Source organism: Schistocerca americana, chromosome 1, assembly GCF_021461395.2.
Source record: "Schistocerca americana isolate TAMUIC-IGC-003095 chromosome 1, iqSchAmer2.1, whole genome shotgun sequence".
Lineage (NCBI taxonomy): Eukaryota > Metazoa > Arthropoda > Insecta > Orthoptera > Acrididae > Schistocerca > Schistocerca americana.
The window spans coordinates 249,216,407-249,234,894 of NC_060119.1; positions in this window are offsets into that span (position 1 = coordinate 249,216,407).

Genomic DNA, 18,488 nt, shown 5'->3' on the forward strand with positions numbered 1-18,488 from the left:
ATCAAAATTTCTTTCTTCTTTTGTTTATTCAACAGGTATTTAATGGATAAAATGTGCAGGATGTGGATATTCGGCAAAAAACAAGTGGACGATTAGCCTCCACCAGGCAGTACCAATTAAGGTGGGATTTAACGGGACTGATCATAAGTAAACAATAACTTTTTTTCGATACAGCGATATGTTATGTTGTTTCTGACAAAGAATGACGAATTAATTGGTATCAGGATATTCTAACAAGTAAGGCTTATTACTGTTATCATTTCCCTTGTTGTCTTGTTTCCCTTTTCATTAGTTAATAATGTTTGTTTAATTGTATCCTCTTCATGTCTTCGATGAATTTTACCCAGTATCCATGACAGTCCCTTTCACCCACGATTTTGCCTTCAAGCACGTAAGCTGCCCATTTTCTACGTCTCAAACATTGCCTATATACGTGTGTGAACACTTAGAAGGGTACGGGCAACTGAGATGGATTTTGTACTACAGATTATATACCTGAAATCAAAGAAGACATATCATCAGAGACATTAGGAATCCTCAGTTGATTAAGATTCTTATTCTTATGACGTCATCTCATAGAGAATGTTGGCGATCCACGAAGTTAGGTTTGATACCGACAGTGCAGCGCGGAAAGCTTGTGACGTACAATAATTTCCTCTTCGAATGTCTTGTGATCCACGAGTTTCTTTGACTTCCAATGGTCATTTCGCCGTGTATCTTTTCTTCAATATTACGCTGGAATAACTGACATCCCTCGCCACTCATGTACACCAAATATTGTTTCTTTATTTGTTTTAGAAATTCTTTTTGCATTTTAGTTCCGAGGAATTATGAATATGGTCAGTATTCGTGGTGTGCATGAGAGATGACGAAAGATATAGCCTCAGTGTGTGTTTCACGCACGTGAAAAAGAACATAGGATATGCAGCACGGAATCATTCCGGTTCTCAATTGTAAACTGCGTCGGATCTCCGCTTAGTTTTCAGTACGTCTTCCCTTGGTAGAAATACATTTCATTTTATTGCATATTTAGAGACCTTAAAGACCCGTTGCTTAGTATTTTAAAAAACGTCGTAAATTGTACATTTTTCATGTAATAAGCTAAATTGTTCAATATTACAAGCAAATATTGTTTTCAACAACCAAAATTTTAAGCGATAATATTGAGCTACAGAGAAAATTTTTATTAATTAACGGAAACAGAAAGTGTTAAGAAAAAGTGCTAGCAAATTTTTGAAACTGAAGGAAGTATTTCCCTTGAATATTCCGTATACTGCTTACAAAATATACAGCAAGATGATAAAATATAAAAGGCTACTGAATGTCGAGGATGGAACAAGCAGATTTACGAAAGGAAAAGACGATGTTTTCGCGCTGAAACAGATAATACAAAAGAAGTGAGAATTGGAGGCTCGCGTAGCGTTTGGAGATTATGAAAAAGCATTTCACAGAATTCACAGAGATAAGCTATGGGTAATAAAGACAAAAGTAGGAATTCCTAAACAACTGATCCAAGCCGATGAAACCCTAAAATAGACGCCAGATTTAGAACTGAGAGAGGTAGCAACCGAAATACAAACAAATCAAGGAGTAAAACAAGACTGTAGCTTGTCGCCAATATTATTCAGTATCTGAATAGATGACGTGATAAGAAAACTGAAAAGAGAAAGAACATTATCAGGCATAAGTACTGAGAGGAGTAAACATACTAATTATACGTTCTTTGCGAATGATGAAGTTGTCATACAAGACAACATGACATAAACTAAATGGCAAAAGTGGAATCTAAAATCAGACTCTGTCTATAAGTAAAACTAAAACCATGGTTCTTATAGGCCAGTACGAGCAGAAATAGTCCTCAATAATAAACCGATAGAACAGTTAGCTCATTTCAAAAATTTGCGGTGTGATATATCATACGAACAATATATGGCTATATAGAAAAAATAGTACTTATCAGCGTTTATAACGAAAACACTTTAGGGTAAAACATGAAATGATACACCACTGAAATTGGCAGTTACTACATTATTATTCTTATTTCGGAGGAAAAAATTAGACGCTCAGAAATGAAGATTTACGGCATCTAGAAGCTTAAAATATGAAATTTGTAAGATCTGTGAACGGCTGTAGTAGGGAACACAAAATTAGAAACAATAAGGGAAGAATTAGGGATGCAACTAATAACCCAAAAACCAATTGCGTATAAAGAAAAACAGAGAGAACATGTACTTTTTATGCCGCCACAAAGACTAGTAGGGGATTATGAGGCAAGAGATATGTGGGTAGACCGAGGAACAGAAGATGAGACCGAAACAGGCTCCAGGCCTATCTGTGGAGCAGCAGAAGAAGAAGATTTAAAAAAGTCTGAAAATGATAGGTACGATTAGGGATGAATTGTAGATTCCCACCACCAGATCCGAGCGCGAAGCTACACTGAAGAGCCAAAGAGACTGACACACCTGCCTAATATTGCGTGGGCCCCAGTGAGCACTCAGAAGTGCCACACCACGACGTGCCATGGACTCGAATAATGTCTGAAGTATTGCTGGAGAGAACTGACACCATGAATCCTGCAGGGCTGTCCATAAATCTGTAAGAGTACGAGGGGGTGGGGATCTCTTCTGTACAGCACGTTGCAAGGTGTCCCAATTATGCTCAATAATGCTCATATCTGGGGAGTGGTTATACTCAGAAGAGTGTTCCTGGAGCCACTCTGTAGTGATACTGGACGTGTGGGGTGTCGCGTTGTCCTGCTGGAATTGCCCATTGGAATACACAATGGACATGAATGGATGCAGGTGATCAGACAGGATGCTTATGTACGTGTCACCTGTCAGGGCCGTATCTTGACATATCAGGGAACCCATATCACCCCAAATGCACAAGCCCACACCATTACAGAGCCTCCATCAGCTTTAATTGTCCCGATGACGTGCAGGGTTCATGGTTTTGAGAGGTTGTCTCTATACCCGCGTACGTCCATCCGCTCGATACAGTTTGAAACGAGATTTGAAACGAGGCTCGTCCGACCAGATAACATCTTTACAATCATCAACAGTCCGATGAGGATGTTGACGGGCCTAGGCAAGGCGTAAAGCTTTTTGTCGTGCAGTCATCACGGGCACACGAATAGGCCTTCAGCTCCGAAAGCCCATATCGATGATGTTGCGTTGAATGGTTCGCATGCTGACAGTTGCTGATGGCCCAGCATTGAAATCTACAGTAATTTGCGGAAGGGTTGCACTTCTGACACGTTGAACGATTCTCTTCAGTCTTCGTTGGTTCCGTGCTTGCAGTATCTTTTTCCGGCCGCAGCGACGGAGATTTTATGTTTTACCGGATGCCTGGTATTTACAGTACACTCGTGAAATGGTCGTACTGGAAAATTCCCATTTCATTGCTACCTCGAAGTTGCTGTGTTCCATGGTTCGTGCGCCGACTATAGCACCAAACTCATTTAAATCTTGATAACCTGCCGTTGTACAGCAGTAACCGATGTAACAACTGCACCGGACGCCTGTTGTCTTGTATAGGCGTTTCCTACAGCAGCGGCGTATTCTGCCTGTTTAAATATCTCTGTATTTGAATACGCATGTCTGTATCAGTTTCTTTGGCGCTTGAGTGTGTATGCCTGTCTGTGCTATACAGATTGAACGTAGTCCTTCAAGCATACACAGAATTTCGACACGTTTCGATGTGCCACATATGAGAATAAATAGGACATATATGTATGCATGGCCTCTATCATTATTACTCACGGCGGATCCAACAGCTTCAAGAAGAAGATGAAGTGGACGATTGGAATTTTGTCTCCGTAAAATTCCAGATCGTCGGAGAATCCCATTAATACTCTTTAGTGATGAAGCCATTCGTGATGGTATTAATAAACCTTAACGAAGCCCTAAATGCCTTTTTGGAATCACATCTTTCTAGAACCCTTCTCTGTTTATGTATAGTGTGGTATAAAGACGATCAGTTGACTAAGCCTGTTGTGTTGCCCTACTGCGTTACAAGCCTATGCTAGTTGTACATGAAAACGAGCTTCCAGCATTATTGAAAGAGATTCCTTTGGCTGCATGAGGCTTATATTTTCGTGCATGACGGAACTCCTCACGTTTGTTGGCCACCAGGATTCACGGACCTTACCACTTTAGATGTTTACTTGTGGGATGGTTGCAAGGAAAAGCCTGCAAAGGAAAAGTAAGCACGAGTGAATGATTGATCGGGTTATGAACAGTGCTGTCCTCAGAAAAAAAACATGGAGGTGACCTGAGACGAGCTATACGTGGTTTTGTCATCAGAATTCAAAAGTGGATTGAAGTCGGAAGCGGAACTTACGAAAATCCGCTTTGAAATTAATCATTTGCCTTTGCTTAACACTTTCCGTGAGAACGTGTTTGGGTTACTTTCAAAAAGCTTTGTCTCTATAGCCAGTAGGCACTTGACCCACGTTATAGGAGATATTTTATTCGAATTAGTGTGTGCCTCCAGCTCCTATACTGTTCCGTTTGAAATGGTAATGCCGTTGGAACCCGAGGCATTTCAGAGTCTATGGAACTATGCACTGGATAATTACAACGGTGGAAAACCTCGAATATTATGTTAGTAAGCGTTTGGATGCGCGAAAGATTACCATTATTTTGCTCTACGCTGAACAGTTAATGTAGTAAATTGCGTTGTCGACGGCTTCTTCGATAACTGCACCAGGTGAACCGTGCGCCGCTCAAAGCAATGCGAGAGATGAGACATTAAAGTCTCCCGCCAATGAGCTGCCGGGCGAGCTCGCGTTCTCCAATGGGGGCTGCCGGAGTGGGAAGGAGGGGGAAGGCACGATGCTTACACGCACCAGAGGAGGCTAACTTGACATGACCACACTGTGGTCGACACATCTTTTTAAGCACCCGCACACAGAGATTCGCCCCCAGTTTCATTGGATATACGAGTACAGACTTAACACCATTAGTTCGGAAGACCTACGAACAGGCCGCTCAGTTCGCGTAAAAAAATGGGCCACTGACAAGAGTACGCGGTGATGGCGCTGGATAGTGATCCAGATGGATTCAGTAGGATTTAAATTGGGCCAATTTGGTCGCCGAGACATCAACGTGAGTTCACTGTGATGCTCATCAAATCAGTGTAGCACGATTCTGGCTCCTAAACACGGACGATTATATTGCTGAATGATGACAGCGCTGTCGGGGAAGACATTAAGCATGAAAGGATGCAGATGGCTCGCACCCGTCGGCATGTCTTCGATTACTACGATTGGTCTCATGCAAGCGCACAAGAATGTATGCCATAGCATGATATCGGTCCCACCAGCCTGCGTCCTTGGTGCGCGATGATGACGGCGTTTGTGGAGACGACTATAGACCTTGTGTAGCAAAAATGTAATTCACCCGAAAAGCTGACACGTTTCCATTGATCGAAGGTCAAATCTCGATGGTCCCGTTCCGACTGCAATCGTAATGTCGTTGGGTCAAAGTGTGAACACGTAGCGGTGGCTTGCTGCAGGGCTCCATATTCAACAATGTACGATGAAAGGAGTGCTCAGAAACACTTCAGCGTGCACCAGCATTGTGCTCTTTCGGCAGAGATACCATAGATCACCATTTATCCTGCTTTAAAGATCAGACGAGCCTCCGAACCCCACCTTCCATTATGAGTTGTGGACGTCCAACCACTTAGCGCCTAGTGGTTGTTTCACAGTCCTTCTGCCTCTTTCGGTAGATGCTCAGGACAGTAGCACGTGAACACACCTTCTACCAGCTTCGCCGTTTTCGAGATATTCGTTCGTAGAGGCTGCCTATTAATAATCTGACATTTGTCAAAGTAACTTATCTCAATAGTTTTCCCCATTTGCAGATCATATCTTCGCTAGGGTGATCCACCGTCCATGTTCTTTTTTGAATTTCCACCCCCCCCCCCACACCAAGACGGTGTGGCGGGTGGGGGCTGGCAGCAGCGTAACATTCCGCTATGCAGCATACAGAAGATAAAAACATAATGGGGAGATAGTAAAACAATAAAAACTGGTGATAAAACGGTGACTGGTTAAAACTGTGACATGGCGAAAAGTTGCGAAGTGAAAATAAAAATAAAAAATAAAGGGTTGGTAATGCTGAGTAAAACACAAAGTAATTAGACAGGCACAATTAAAAAAAACATGGCGACAGTCTGGTTTCTATTAGCAAGTGTTAAAAAAACACACATAGCGACATTATGGCGTCTGTTCGCAGCACTGGAAGGGTATGCACAACACTAAACACTCACTTAAAACTACTGCACCATAGAGGAGAAACAGTGGCTGATGGGGCAGGGGGGAGGACCTGGACCAATGAGGGGGAAAAAGGGGGGAGAGTAAAAGAAAAAATGGGGAGCTGAAGGAGGGAGAGGATACGAAAAAAGGGGGAAGGGGGGACACAAGAATGAGTGTTGAAGGCAGTGGGGGAGGGGGCAGAAAAAGGACTTGGGGGAGAGAAAGGAGTCAAAGAGAGGGTACGTCGGGAAAAAAGAAACAAGACGGAAGAAAGGAGAGGGAGCCTGGGAAAAGGACAAAGAATCGTTGGCAGTGTCATCGGCATACAACAGGAGGTTTGGGGCACATTGAACATCTAGAACAGGTAGAGGAGAGGGGAGAGGACAGAGCCCTGGGGCACACCCACGGAAGGGTAGAAGGTGCAGGAATCAGCGTTGTGGATGGTAATGTAGGAGGGTCAGGGGGAGATGAAGAGGCAATCATGCAGACATAGTTGATAGGAAAGGCATAGATCTATAGTTTTGAGAGGAGACTGGGATGCCATAAGTGGTCGTAGGCTTTTTCGAGGTCTAGGGAGACAAAAATGTTGGAGTGACGGGAGTTAAGGTGGAGGGAGAGGAGTTGAGTGAGGCATAGGAATTGGTCGTTGGCAGAGAGTGGTTGTAGGGGAGGAGGTGGTGTTGGTGGAGGTGGTGATGGATGTGCTGGGTAAGGATGGATTCCAAGAACTTGCTGAACACTGAGGTGAGACACATAGGGCGATAGGAAGAGGCAGCAGATGGAGGCTTGTTGGATTTGGAGAACATCAGGATATTGTAGGTTTTCCAAAGGTTGGGGTAGAAGCCGGTGGTAAGGATTACGTTGTAGAGAGCGGCAAGGACTGCAAGGAAGGATGGAGGGCAGTGTTTGAGATGGCGGTAGGTAACGCGGTCATGGCCGGGGGTTGTGTTGCGTTTAGTGCGAAGTGATGTCTTGTGTAGTGATGGGAGTGTTAAGTTCTGATTATGGTGTGTGGCCCATGTACTGGAAGCTAGGAGCAAGGGGAGGAGCAGAGGTATCCATACATTCAATGACGTCGGGAAAGAGGAAATGATCAAATTGGGGATCATCTGAAATGGAAAAGTCATTGATTAGGTGGGGAAGGGGGGAGTAGATGGCCATACTGAGGCTGTCAGCAGAGGGACGGTTATCAAGGAGGAGAGGCTACTGTGGGGTAGGGTGGTTCCAATAAGGCGGTGGAAAGCAGATCAGTACTTGGAAGAGAATATTAGGAGTGTGACATTGTATGCATGTCTGTGTCCACTGTCCGTGGCTGCTCTGCTTATATGCTTTTGTTACCATGGGCACGTGCTCGCAACGCCACATGCATTGGGCAGTGGTCATAATGTTTTGGCTTATCAGTGTATGTTGCATGTCTTCTGTTAAACCACCATAGCTGGCCGTGGTGGCCGTGCGGTTCTAGGCACTTCAGTCTGGAACCGCGTGACTGCTACAGTCGCAGGTTCGAACCTGCCTCGGGCATGGATATGTGTGATGTGCTTAGGTTAGTTAGGTTTAAGTAGTTCTGAGTTCTAGGGGACTGATGACCTAAGATGTTAGGTCCCATAGTGCTCGGAGCCATTTGAACCAATTTTGAAAACCACCATACTGATTTCAATCAAACTTGCTTCAAAATTCACAATGGTTGGAATGAATTACTGTATGAATATGAGCCAGCTACCTATCAAAGGAGTGGATGTAAGAGTGGAAAGCAGTGTAGCCCAAGACGCGCGAATACCCATTCTTCATTCATTCAGTATGTGAGACTGAGAGCACTTAGTGACTTGCAACCAATATTACACATAATTTCAAACCTTCACAGAACTTTTTATCTATTGCAACCAACACAATATCATGAAAGGGAAAACTTCAGCGCTTTACAATTTTTCACTGTTCAAACAGTAAAACTGCCACATGAATCATGACGATTTATGTTATTACTTCTTAACAACTGACTGCATTCGTGGTGCGTTTTGAAAACAGTATTAAAATATGTCACTGAATGTACCGACAAAACTATATCATTGCACGATACATAGTTCACGAGGTAGAATGTCATAAACATTGGGCTGCGTAAAAATGAAATTGCACGCTGAAATTCGGTAGAAATTAAAGTGAAATCTCTACAGAAATACCTTTGAAATAATTGAAACATTGATGAGACATGTTTGACATGTGCGAACGTGTGCAGATCCACGGGTAAGAAGCTCATCGAAAACCGATGGAACGGATTCAATCAAATTTGGTACATATATTAGTTACAGTGTGGAAAATAATATTTTGTGGGTAAGGTATACCAGCCTCCCACTGTGGTGGGGACCATAATGTGGAGAGTCAGGGGGAGGAAGGGATGGACAGACAGAGGGAAGGAGGAAATGGACACATCTCGGGAGGGGGGAAAAGTGATGGATGGAGAGAGATACAGAAGGGGAAATGGACAGAGGGGAGAAGAGGAGATTGACAAAGATAGGAGGAGATGGACATAGAGGAGAAGAAGAGACAGGCAAAGAGGGGGGGAATGGGGAGATGGGTAGAGGTAGGGAAAGGAAGAAACGGACAGAGCAAAAGAAGAGTAGGAAATGGACAGAGAGAGGTGCAGTAGATATTGACAGAGAGGGGGGGGGGGGGGAAGCGAGTGATGGACAGAGAAATGGGGAAGTAGGAGACGGACTAATATAAGACTGGAAGAAATACATACCTGGGTATTATTGGATACTCATCTACACACATCAGAAAAAGTTTTGCATCACCTTGGCTCCGAGAGTTGCGGAACGTGTACAGAAAATTGGAAAAGAAATCACCATAAACATCATTTCCGCCCTTTTTACTGCTCATGAAAACCTCCCATTGCATGTTGTGAAACCGTAAAGCGAGACCCTCAGAGGTGGTGGTCTAGATTGCTGTACACACCGGTAACTCTAATACCCAGTAGTATGTCCTCTTGCATTGATGCATGCCTGTATTCGTCATGACATACTACCCACAAGTTCATCGAGGCACTGTTGGTCCAGATTGTCCCACTCCTCAATGGCGATTCGGGGTAGATCCCTCAGGGTTGTTGGTTTGTAACGTCGTCCATAAACAGCCCCTTTCAATCTAGCCCAGGCATGTTCCATAGGGTTCATGTATGGGCAACATTCTGGCCACTCTAGCAGAGCGATGTCGTTATCCTGAAGGAAGTCATTCATAAGATGTGCACGATGGGGGCGCGAACTGTTGTCCACGAAGACGAATGTCTCGCCAATATGCTGCCGATATGGTTGCACTATCGGTCGGGGGATGGCATTCACGTATCGTACAGGCGTTACGGCGGCTTGCATGACCACCAGCGGCGTACGTCGGCCCAATATAACGCCCCAAAAACAGCAGGGAACCTCCATCTTGCTCCATTCGCTGGATAGTGTGTCTAAGGCGTTCATTCTGACCAGGTTGCCTCCAAACACGTCTCCGACGATTGTCTGGTTGAAGGCATATGCGACACTCGTCGGTGAAGAGAACGTGATGCCAATCCTGAGCGGTTCGTTCGGCATGTTGTTGAGACCATCTGTACCGCGCTCCATGGTGTCGTGGTAGCAAAGATGGACCTCGTCAGGGAAGTCAGGAGTGAAGTTTCGCATCATCCAAACTGTTGCGCACAGTTTGAGTCATTACACGACGTCCTGTGGCTGCATGAAAAGCATTATTCAACATGGCGACCTTGCTGTCAGCGTTCCTGTGAGATATAATCCTTAGTGCAGTAGTAGCCCTTGGGAGGCCTGAGCGAGGCATGTCATTGGCAGTTCTGTCTCTCTGTAACTCCTCCATGTCCAAATAACATAGGTCTGGTTCACTCCAAGACGCCTGGACACTTCCTTTGTTGAGAGCCCTTCCTGGCACGAAGTAACAATGCAGACGCGATCGAACCGCAGTATTGACCGTCTAGGCATGGTTCAACTACAGACAACACGAGCAATGTACCTCGTTCCTGGTGGAATGACTGGAACTGATCGGCTGTCGAACCTCCTCCGTCTAATACGCGCTGCTCATGCAAGATTGTTTACATCTTTGGGCGGATTTAGTGACATCCCTGAACAGTCAAAGGGACTGTGTCTGTGACAGAATATCCACAGTAAACGTCCGTCTTCAGGAGTTCTGGGAACCAAGGTGATGCAAAAGTTTTTGGATTTGTGTAGTTGAAAATAAATTGGAAGCGACTGCGAGAAGTGCATGGAAAGCAGTGTTCTGGAGACCAGTAACAAGCTTCTAAACCATTAAAGAAAACGGCTTAAAACTGTGACACTCTGCACTCTCCATCATTGTTGTTTCAGAAGAAGCTGGGCAATCGATATAAAGAAAGTACTCAATCTAAAAGGATACAAGATATTAGAAAACTAGCTACAACAACTAAGCATTTTAGGACCTTTTTCTGGTTAAATCCTAAGTATTTCTGATACAAAGGTTTAGTAAAGATACACACAAATACGCACAATCCGTGTGCTCCACGATACTTTAAGCTCAATCGTTAAAGCACCTGTCGTCAGAAACAACAATATTCTGTTAAGAGAACTTCCTACGGTTGAACAAGTTTACAGGAAAATAAGCAAAAGCTTATTTCGTGAAATAAATCTGTCTCATTTTTATTCGACAGGTAGACCGTAGCGACTGAAATAAATTAAGGCGAACAGCATTCTCGTAAATTTCCTCACCCTTAAAATGTGCACGCCTAGAGAGATTTCTGCTGCTAAAATGGACGGCTGTGTATCGCAAGTGTTGCTGCTAGATTCAAAGCTACATGTTGAAAGTCAAGACACAGAGAGACTGAAGATCGGGAACAGCCAACGACCTTACCACCTCAGAAATGTAACGCCTGCAGTTTAAATTACCAGCCTTACAAACCACAGTCAACTGAGTTACATATTCAACTAGCGTATCTAGCAATGCTTCGCAATTACTAAATAACGAGGGTTTCACAAAAAACTTTTGTGGGATGATAGTTTGGATAAAGACAATCATTTTAAGTATACGAACGTGGGGTCTCTGATTTACAGTTAGTGCGTTAGCCAACGTCAAAGCGCATTCACTTTTCATGGCGGAAACATCGCTGTACATTGTGATTACTGCAATAAAGACTTGAAGTGTACGCCATTGGCTTGATGGCATAACTCAGGCTGTCGAATCACGGAACTGTGGACATTGGGTTAATATTTCATTGGCTCTATCTCGGACAAATCCTGCAGCAACAGCAATTCGAGCTACGACTTCTTCCACATTGTTTCCAGGAGTTTGATACACAAGACTGTTCAAGTGGCTCCAAAGATAAAAATCAAATGGTGTGAGATGTGAGGATCTTGCTGCCAGTGAACAGGTCCATTACGTCCAGTCCAGCGTCCTGGGCATTATATGTAGATACTTCATACTCGATTTGTGAAATGGGGAAGTTCCCCCTGATGAATCTGGAAGAACATTCGTCTTCTTGTTAGGTCGTGTAACTGAAAATAATTTCTAAAGAAGAGGCAGTCAGTAGTACCCGACCGAGACAGATGCAGCAACACGGAAGTAACCGCTTTTGTGACATTTACGACTTCCTAACCAGGAGGGAATTTTGTTATATCGTCTGTGTGCTTTAATAGTTTAGTTTCTTGAGTTTCTGCGTGTAAATTTAATATCTAATAGCCACTGTTCTCGTATTTACGTTTGCGTCGGAAAATAAACCATTTTTTGACATATTACAAGTTCTTAATCAAGGGCGAATTATTTAGTTTCACCTGAGGGCTTCGGTAGTTTAGTTTTTGAATATCTGCGTTTTGGTCAGGGTCTATAGTAGAGTTGCGTAGCAAGTGCCGATAGTCCGTTTATCTGCATGGTTTAGTTTTCGACGGTCTTTAGTATGGACAGGGAATGCGATTGTTGTGAGCGGATGCGAGCCGAGTTGGTGACACTTCGCTCTCATATTCAGGCTGTGATGGCTTGAGATACACAGCTTGAGGCTCTAGTGGATGGGAACCACTGTTGTAGGCCGGCCGTGGGGATCCAACGGACGTCCAGCACTTCCGAGGCCTCCTTTTTGTATCCCACCTGGAAGGCGGTGCGTGGGTCTGCTGCTGTAAACTGAATGGGGAGGCCGAACGTAGGAAGTGAGCAGGAGCAGGTGAGGTGAGATTCTCGGTACAGCTTTTTACGTGAAAGTACATTTAATTATTAGTCAATGACATACGTAACTTTATACTGAACAGGCCGTAGGTGTGACTGGATAGGCATCAACGTTAGTAGCCACTAGTAGTAGGACAAACTATCATTGAAGTAACAAAGTCAGTAATGGCCCCCTATGAAGTAGAAACAATGTTGCTAGGTCGTCTTCTCGGAATAAAATGGGCTGAACCCGCAGCGACGCTCGTAGAGCTCCACAGCGCCGGCTGCAGGGCGCTGTCGTCGGTGTGTCGTACTGCCAACTATGAACTTGCACCTACACCGTTGCATCGTTGCTATCGGTCCTCACCGGTGGCCAACCCAGTTACTGCTAGCACTGAGGCTGACCCCTCACCTGTGTTCGATTGGGAGGTCGCCCCGGGGCGAAGCAGGCGGTGAAAGACTTCCCATGCGGCCGCACGTAAGGCCTCCACGGTTTGTCTGACAAACAGGTTCCAGATGCTGTCTGTGGCTGACACTGTCGCTGAGCCAGATGCTGTCGCCTGTCCTGTTTCAGAGCAAAGAGCCTGCAAGATCTGAGCAATCACAGAGTGTGGGATTATTGGTAGTTAGGAGCTCCAACGTTAGGCGCGTAATGGGGCCCCTGAGGGACTTGGCTGACGAAAGGGTAAGAAAACCAATGTGCACTTCGTGTGCATACAGCGTGTAGTCATTCCAGATGTGGAAAGGGTCCTCCCGGATGCCATGAACAGCACAGGGTGCAGCCAACTGCAAGAGGTTGCTCACGTGGGTACCAATGATGTGTGTCACTTTGGATCAGAAGAGATTCTCTCTGGTTTCGAGCGGCTAACAGAAGTGGTAAAGGCTGCCAGTCTTGCTTGCAAGATGAAAGCAGAGATGACCATTTGCAGCATAGTCGACAGGACCGATTGCGGACCTCTGGTACAGAGCCGAGTGGAGGGTCTGAATCGGAGGTTTAGACGGTTCTGCGAGCGTTTAGGCTTCAGATTCCTCGACTTGCGCCATAGGGTGGATGGGTTTCGGGTTCCGCTGAATAGGTCATGTGTCCATAATACGCAGGAGGCGGCTACACGTGTAGCAGGGGCTGTGTGGCGTGGACTGGGCGGTTTTCTAGGTTAGAGGGTCTCGGGAAAACACAAAAGGGCTTCAGTCACAAAGGGTCCAGATGGACGTAGATACAGGAACCATTGGCATAACAGTTGTACATTGCCGTAGCTGTGTTGGGAAAGTACCAGAGCTCCAAGCGCTACGTTCCATGACGTCAGGGAAGAAGGAACAATCAAATTCGGGATCATCTGGAATGGAAAAGACATCGGATAGTTGGGGGGGGGGCGGGGGGGGGGAGAAGTGGTTGGCCTTACTGAGATTGTCAGGAAAGCTACAGTCTTCAAGGAGGAGAGGGTACTGCGGGGTAAGGCGGTTCCCAGTAAGGCGGTGGAAAGCAGACCAATACTTGGAAGAGATTATTGTGAGCGTGGCGTTGAGTTGTATGCATGTCTGTATCCACTGTCGGTGTCTGCTCCACTTATATACTTTTGTTACCGCGGGCACGTCTTGCAACGCAGCATGGCGGCATTCAACGTCGCGATGAGCCGTTGTCATTATGTTTTGGCTTATCAGTGTATGTTCCGTGTCTTCTCTTAAACCACTATACTGATTTCAATCAAACTTGGTTCACAAATCACTTACTGCCTGGAAAGAATTACTGTATGAATAAGACCCAACTACCTATCAAAGGAGTACCTGGCCGAAGTGGCCGTGCGGTTTTAGGCGCTGCAGTCTGGAACCGCGAGACCGCTACGGTCGCGGGTTCGAATCCTGCCTCGGGCATGGATGTGTGTGATGTCCTTAGGTTAGTTAGGTTTAACTAGTTCTAAGTTCTAGGGGACTAATGACCTCAGCAGTTGAGTCCCATAGTGCTCAGAGCCATTTGAACCATTATCAAAGGAGTGGATGTGAGAATGAAAAGCAGTGTAGCCCAAGACGCGCGAATACCCATACTACATTCATCCAGTATGTGAGATTGAGAGCACTTACTCACTTACAATCAGTATTACACATAATTTCAAACCTTCACGGAAATTTTTATCGCTTGAAACCAACACACTATCATGAAAGGGAAAAAGTTCATCGCTTTTAACATTTTCACTGTTCAAACAGTAAAACTGCCACACGAATCATGACGATTTATTTTATTACTTATTAACAACTGACTGCATTAGCGACGCGTTTTGCAAACAGTATTAACAAATGCCGCTGAATGTACCAGCAAAATTATTTTATTGTACGATACATAGTTCACGAGGCAGAATGTCATAAACATTGAGCTGCGTAAAAATGAAACAGCGAACTGAAATTCTGTAGAAATTAAAGTGAAATCTGTACAGAAATACCTTTGAAATAATTTAAACATTGATGAAATATGTTTGAGATGTGCGTATGGGTGCAAATCCACGGGTAAAAAGCTCATCGTAAACCGATGGGAGGAGGAAATGGACACATACTGGGAGGGAGGGGGGTGGAAAAGTGGTGGAAGGAGAAAGATACAGAATGGGAAATGGACAGAGAGAGGAGAGAATAGGAGATGAGGAAGATAGGAGGAGATGGACAGAGAGAAGGAGAAGAAGAGATAGGCAAAGAGAGGGGGAATGAGATGGACAGAGATAGGGAAAGGAGGAAATGGACAGAGAAAAAAGAGAAAATGGACAGAGAGGGTTGTAGTAGTGATCGACAGAGAGAGGGGGAGGGGATGAGGGAAAGCAGGTGATGGACAGAGAGATGGAGAAATGGGAGACGAACTAACATAAGACTGGAATAAATACATACCTGGGTATTACCGGATACTCACATACACACATCAGAAAAAGTTTTGCATCACCTAGGTTCCGAAAGTTCCGGAACCTGTACAGAAAATTGGAATTAAAAAAAAAAGTCGTGCAACTAGGGCCTCCCGTCGTATAGACCTTTCGCCAGGTGCAAGTCTTTCGATTTGACTCCACTTCGGCCACTTGCCTGTCGATGGCGATGAAATCATGATGGTTAGGACACCACAACACCCAGTCCCTGAGCGGAGAAAATCTCCGACCTAGCAGGGAATGGAACCGGGGCCCTTAGGATTGACAGTCCGTCGCGCTGACGACTCAGCTGCCGGGGGCGGACATTGTAATAGAAATCAACATAAACATCATTTTCGCTCTTTTTATTGCTTATGAAAACCACGCATTGCTTGCTGCGAGACCTTCAGCGTTGGTGGTCCAGATTGCTGTAAACACTGGTACCTCTAATACCCAGTAGCACGTCCTCTTGCATTGGTGCATGCCTGCATTTGTCGTGGCATACTACCCACAAGTTCATTAAGGCACTGTTGGTCCAGATTGTCCCACTCCTCAAAGGCGATTCGGGGTAGATCCCTCAGTGTGGTTGGTTTGTCACGTCGTCCATAAACAGCCCCTTTCAATCTAGCCCAGGCATGTTCGATAGGGTTCATGTCCGGAAAACATCCTGGCTACTCTAGTAGAGCGACGTCGTTATCCTGAAGGAAGTCATTCATAAGATGTGCACGATGGGGGCGCGAATTGTTGTCCACGAAGACCAATGGCTTGTCAATATGCTGCCCATATGGTTGCACTATCGGTCGGAGGAAGTCATTCACGTATCGTACAGCCGTTACGGCGCCTTCCATGACCACCAGCGGCGTACGTCGGCCCCACATAATACCACCCCAAAACTGCAGGGAACCTCCACCTCGCTGCACTCACTGCACAGTGTGTCTAAGGCGTTCAGTTTAACCGGGCTGCCTCTAAACGTGTTGAAACGCCCGCTAAATCATTCAGGGCTAACAGGTAAGTAGGATTGTAGAAAGGGCCAATTGTAATTTATGATCATTTAGTTCAAAAATACACTTCAGAAAGAATTAAATTTGCTTCGCGGCTGAAGGCTTCCAAACAGTTGCTTTAGAATAACTTCAATTTTGAAAAGACATGACACACAATTAAATTTACGAATGAGATAAATCGTATACATGTATGAGATCAGCATGCGGAGCGGCTGAAGTCCGCCGGATTAAATCTTCAAAATTCCATATATACTATGATGATTACTGAAGGCAGAAGGCCACAATGTTTTAAGATGCTAACAGACCTGAAGGGGCCACAAGGTGCACATAAAGAGATAAACAATCGCAATAAGATGGCTGAAGGTCGCAAAGTTAAATACTGAAAATTAAGGAAATCTATATTGCAACAATCGTTAAAACAATACATTAAGTTTAAAAATTTCCTTTTTGCAACACCAACGGTGGAAGGCCCACAATAACTTGTAAAATCTTTAAGAGGAAATTACAATAACCTTTCAAGAGCAGAAGGCGATAATGTTTGGACTTGAAGGAAACTCTGAGAATATATTTCCAGGGCTGAAGGCCCACAAATAACCTTTCCACGTTAAAAATATAAAATACAGTTAAATTATAACAACATTAACACTGGCAAAAGGATAATTAAGAGAACGGTACTCAGGAGTCTCCAGTGGATCGGTCTGCCCTCGATCACTTAGGCGAGACAGGTGGTGAGTCCACCTACTGCGAACCCAACCAAGGGACAGTCACGGACCGACCTACCGCTTGCTTGCCACGACGGAGTACACGAGAATTCAAGACCCCTCAAAAAGTTACAAGTATCACTATCCCCAAACAAACGCGTATGTGAACTGAGCTGCCAAAACTACACACCATGTTGGGCAGCAACAACAGGTGAGGATAAGACATTGCCAAAAAACTACGTTAGCGGCCAGGGAAGGTAACCATAACACTAACGGCCACAAGGCAGAAAATTCCACTGGTGAATTCGAATTGTAGTCAACCAATATAGTTAATTGCAGCGCATGGAGGCTAAATTTCACCAATAGAAACACTCGGTGTTGCTCACAGAAAAACATCCCAAACAGCGAACCACCAAAACGAACCACCACAACATGAATGGACGTGGCTTGGGTAATTGAAACCACTTCTCAACTTTGACGTCCTTGGTCGGTGAAACTCGAAGTTCGTAGCGATCGGACAGCTCCACACATGCTACAACACTGCGCAGGGACCGCCAGCGGACTCAGCCGACTGCACCTCGCGGATGTAACTTTCCTGGTCCGCAGCAACCGACCGACTCTCCGCAGAATGCCGACAACATCTAAAATAGTTGTCAGAGGAAATAACGCCAACTACACACAAAACCTGACAAACATTTGTACGAATACCTGAACGATACCCAACAGTAACTAAACACGCGCGAAGACAAATCGGGAGTCGATGCGCATACACTCACAGCCGACTCATGAACGATCGGTGAGCCAAAACGCGTTGTCCGGTAGGACGACCGACTGACGATCCACGAAGACCGTGGCCCGGCTCAAGTGATGCGTGGCGGAAATGGTCGGGCGAGCATTGTCGACGCAGGCCGCACTGCTCCAACCCGACTGCACTAGTGTCGCATTGCAACTCCCCGACTGGCAGGTCCGGACTGCGCTCCAGACGCGTTCCAGCTGACTGGCAGCCCGAACTCGCGACCCGAACTCAACTGGCTTACGATGGATAACGACCAGGAAGTAATAGCAGTCGGGCAAAGATACTACGAGAGGGGATATATCGATACGCGCTGCTAGTGCCGGTCACGATCAGGCAAAGCGGCAACTCAGTGACGGTAGTAATTTAAATTAACGTAGTGAGATGGAAGTACGTTAAAAACAGGCAATAAAATTCATGATGGCGGGAACACCAGCGACGCACAGGTCACATGTCTCCGACGACTGTCTGGTTGAAGGCATATGCGACACTCATCGGTGAAGAGAACGTGATGCCAATCCTGAGTGGTCCACTCGGCATGTTGTTGAGACCACCTGTACCGGGTTGCATGGTACCGTGGCTGAGAAGATGGATCTCGCCACGGACGTCGTGAGTGTAGTTGCGCATCATGCAGCCTATTGCGCACAGTTTGAGTCGTAACACGACGTCCTGTGGCTGCACGAAAAGCATTATTCAACACGGCTGCGTTGC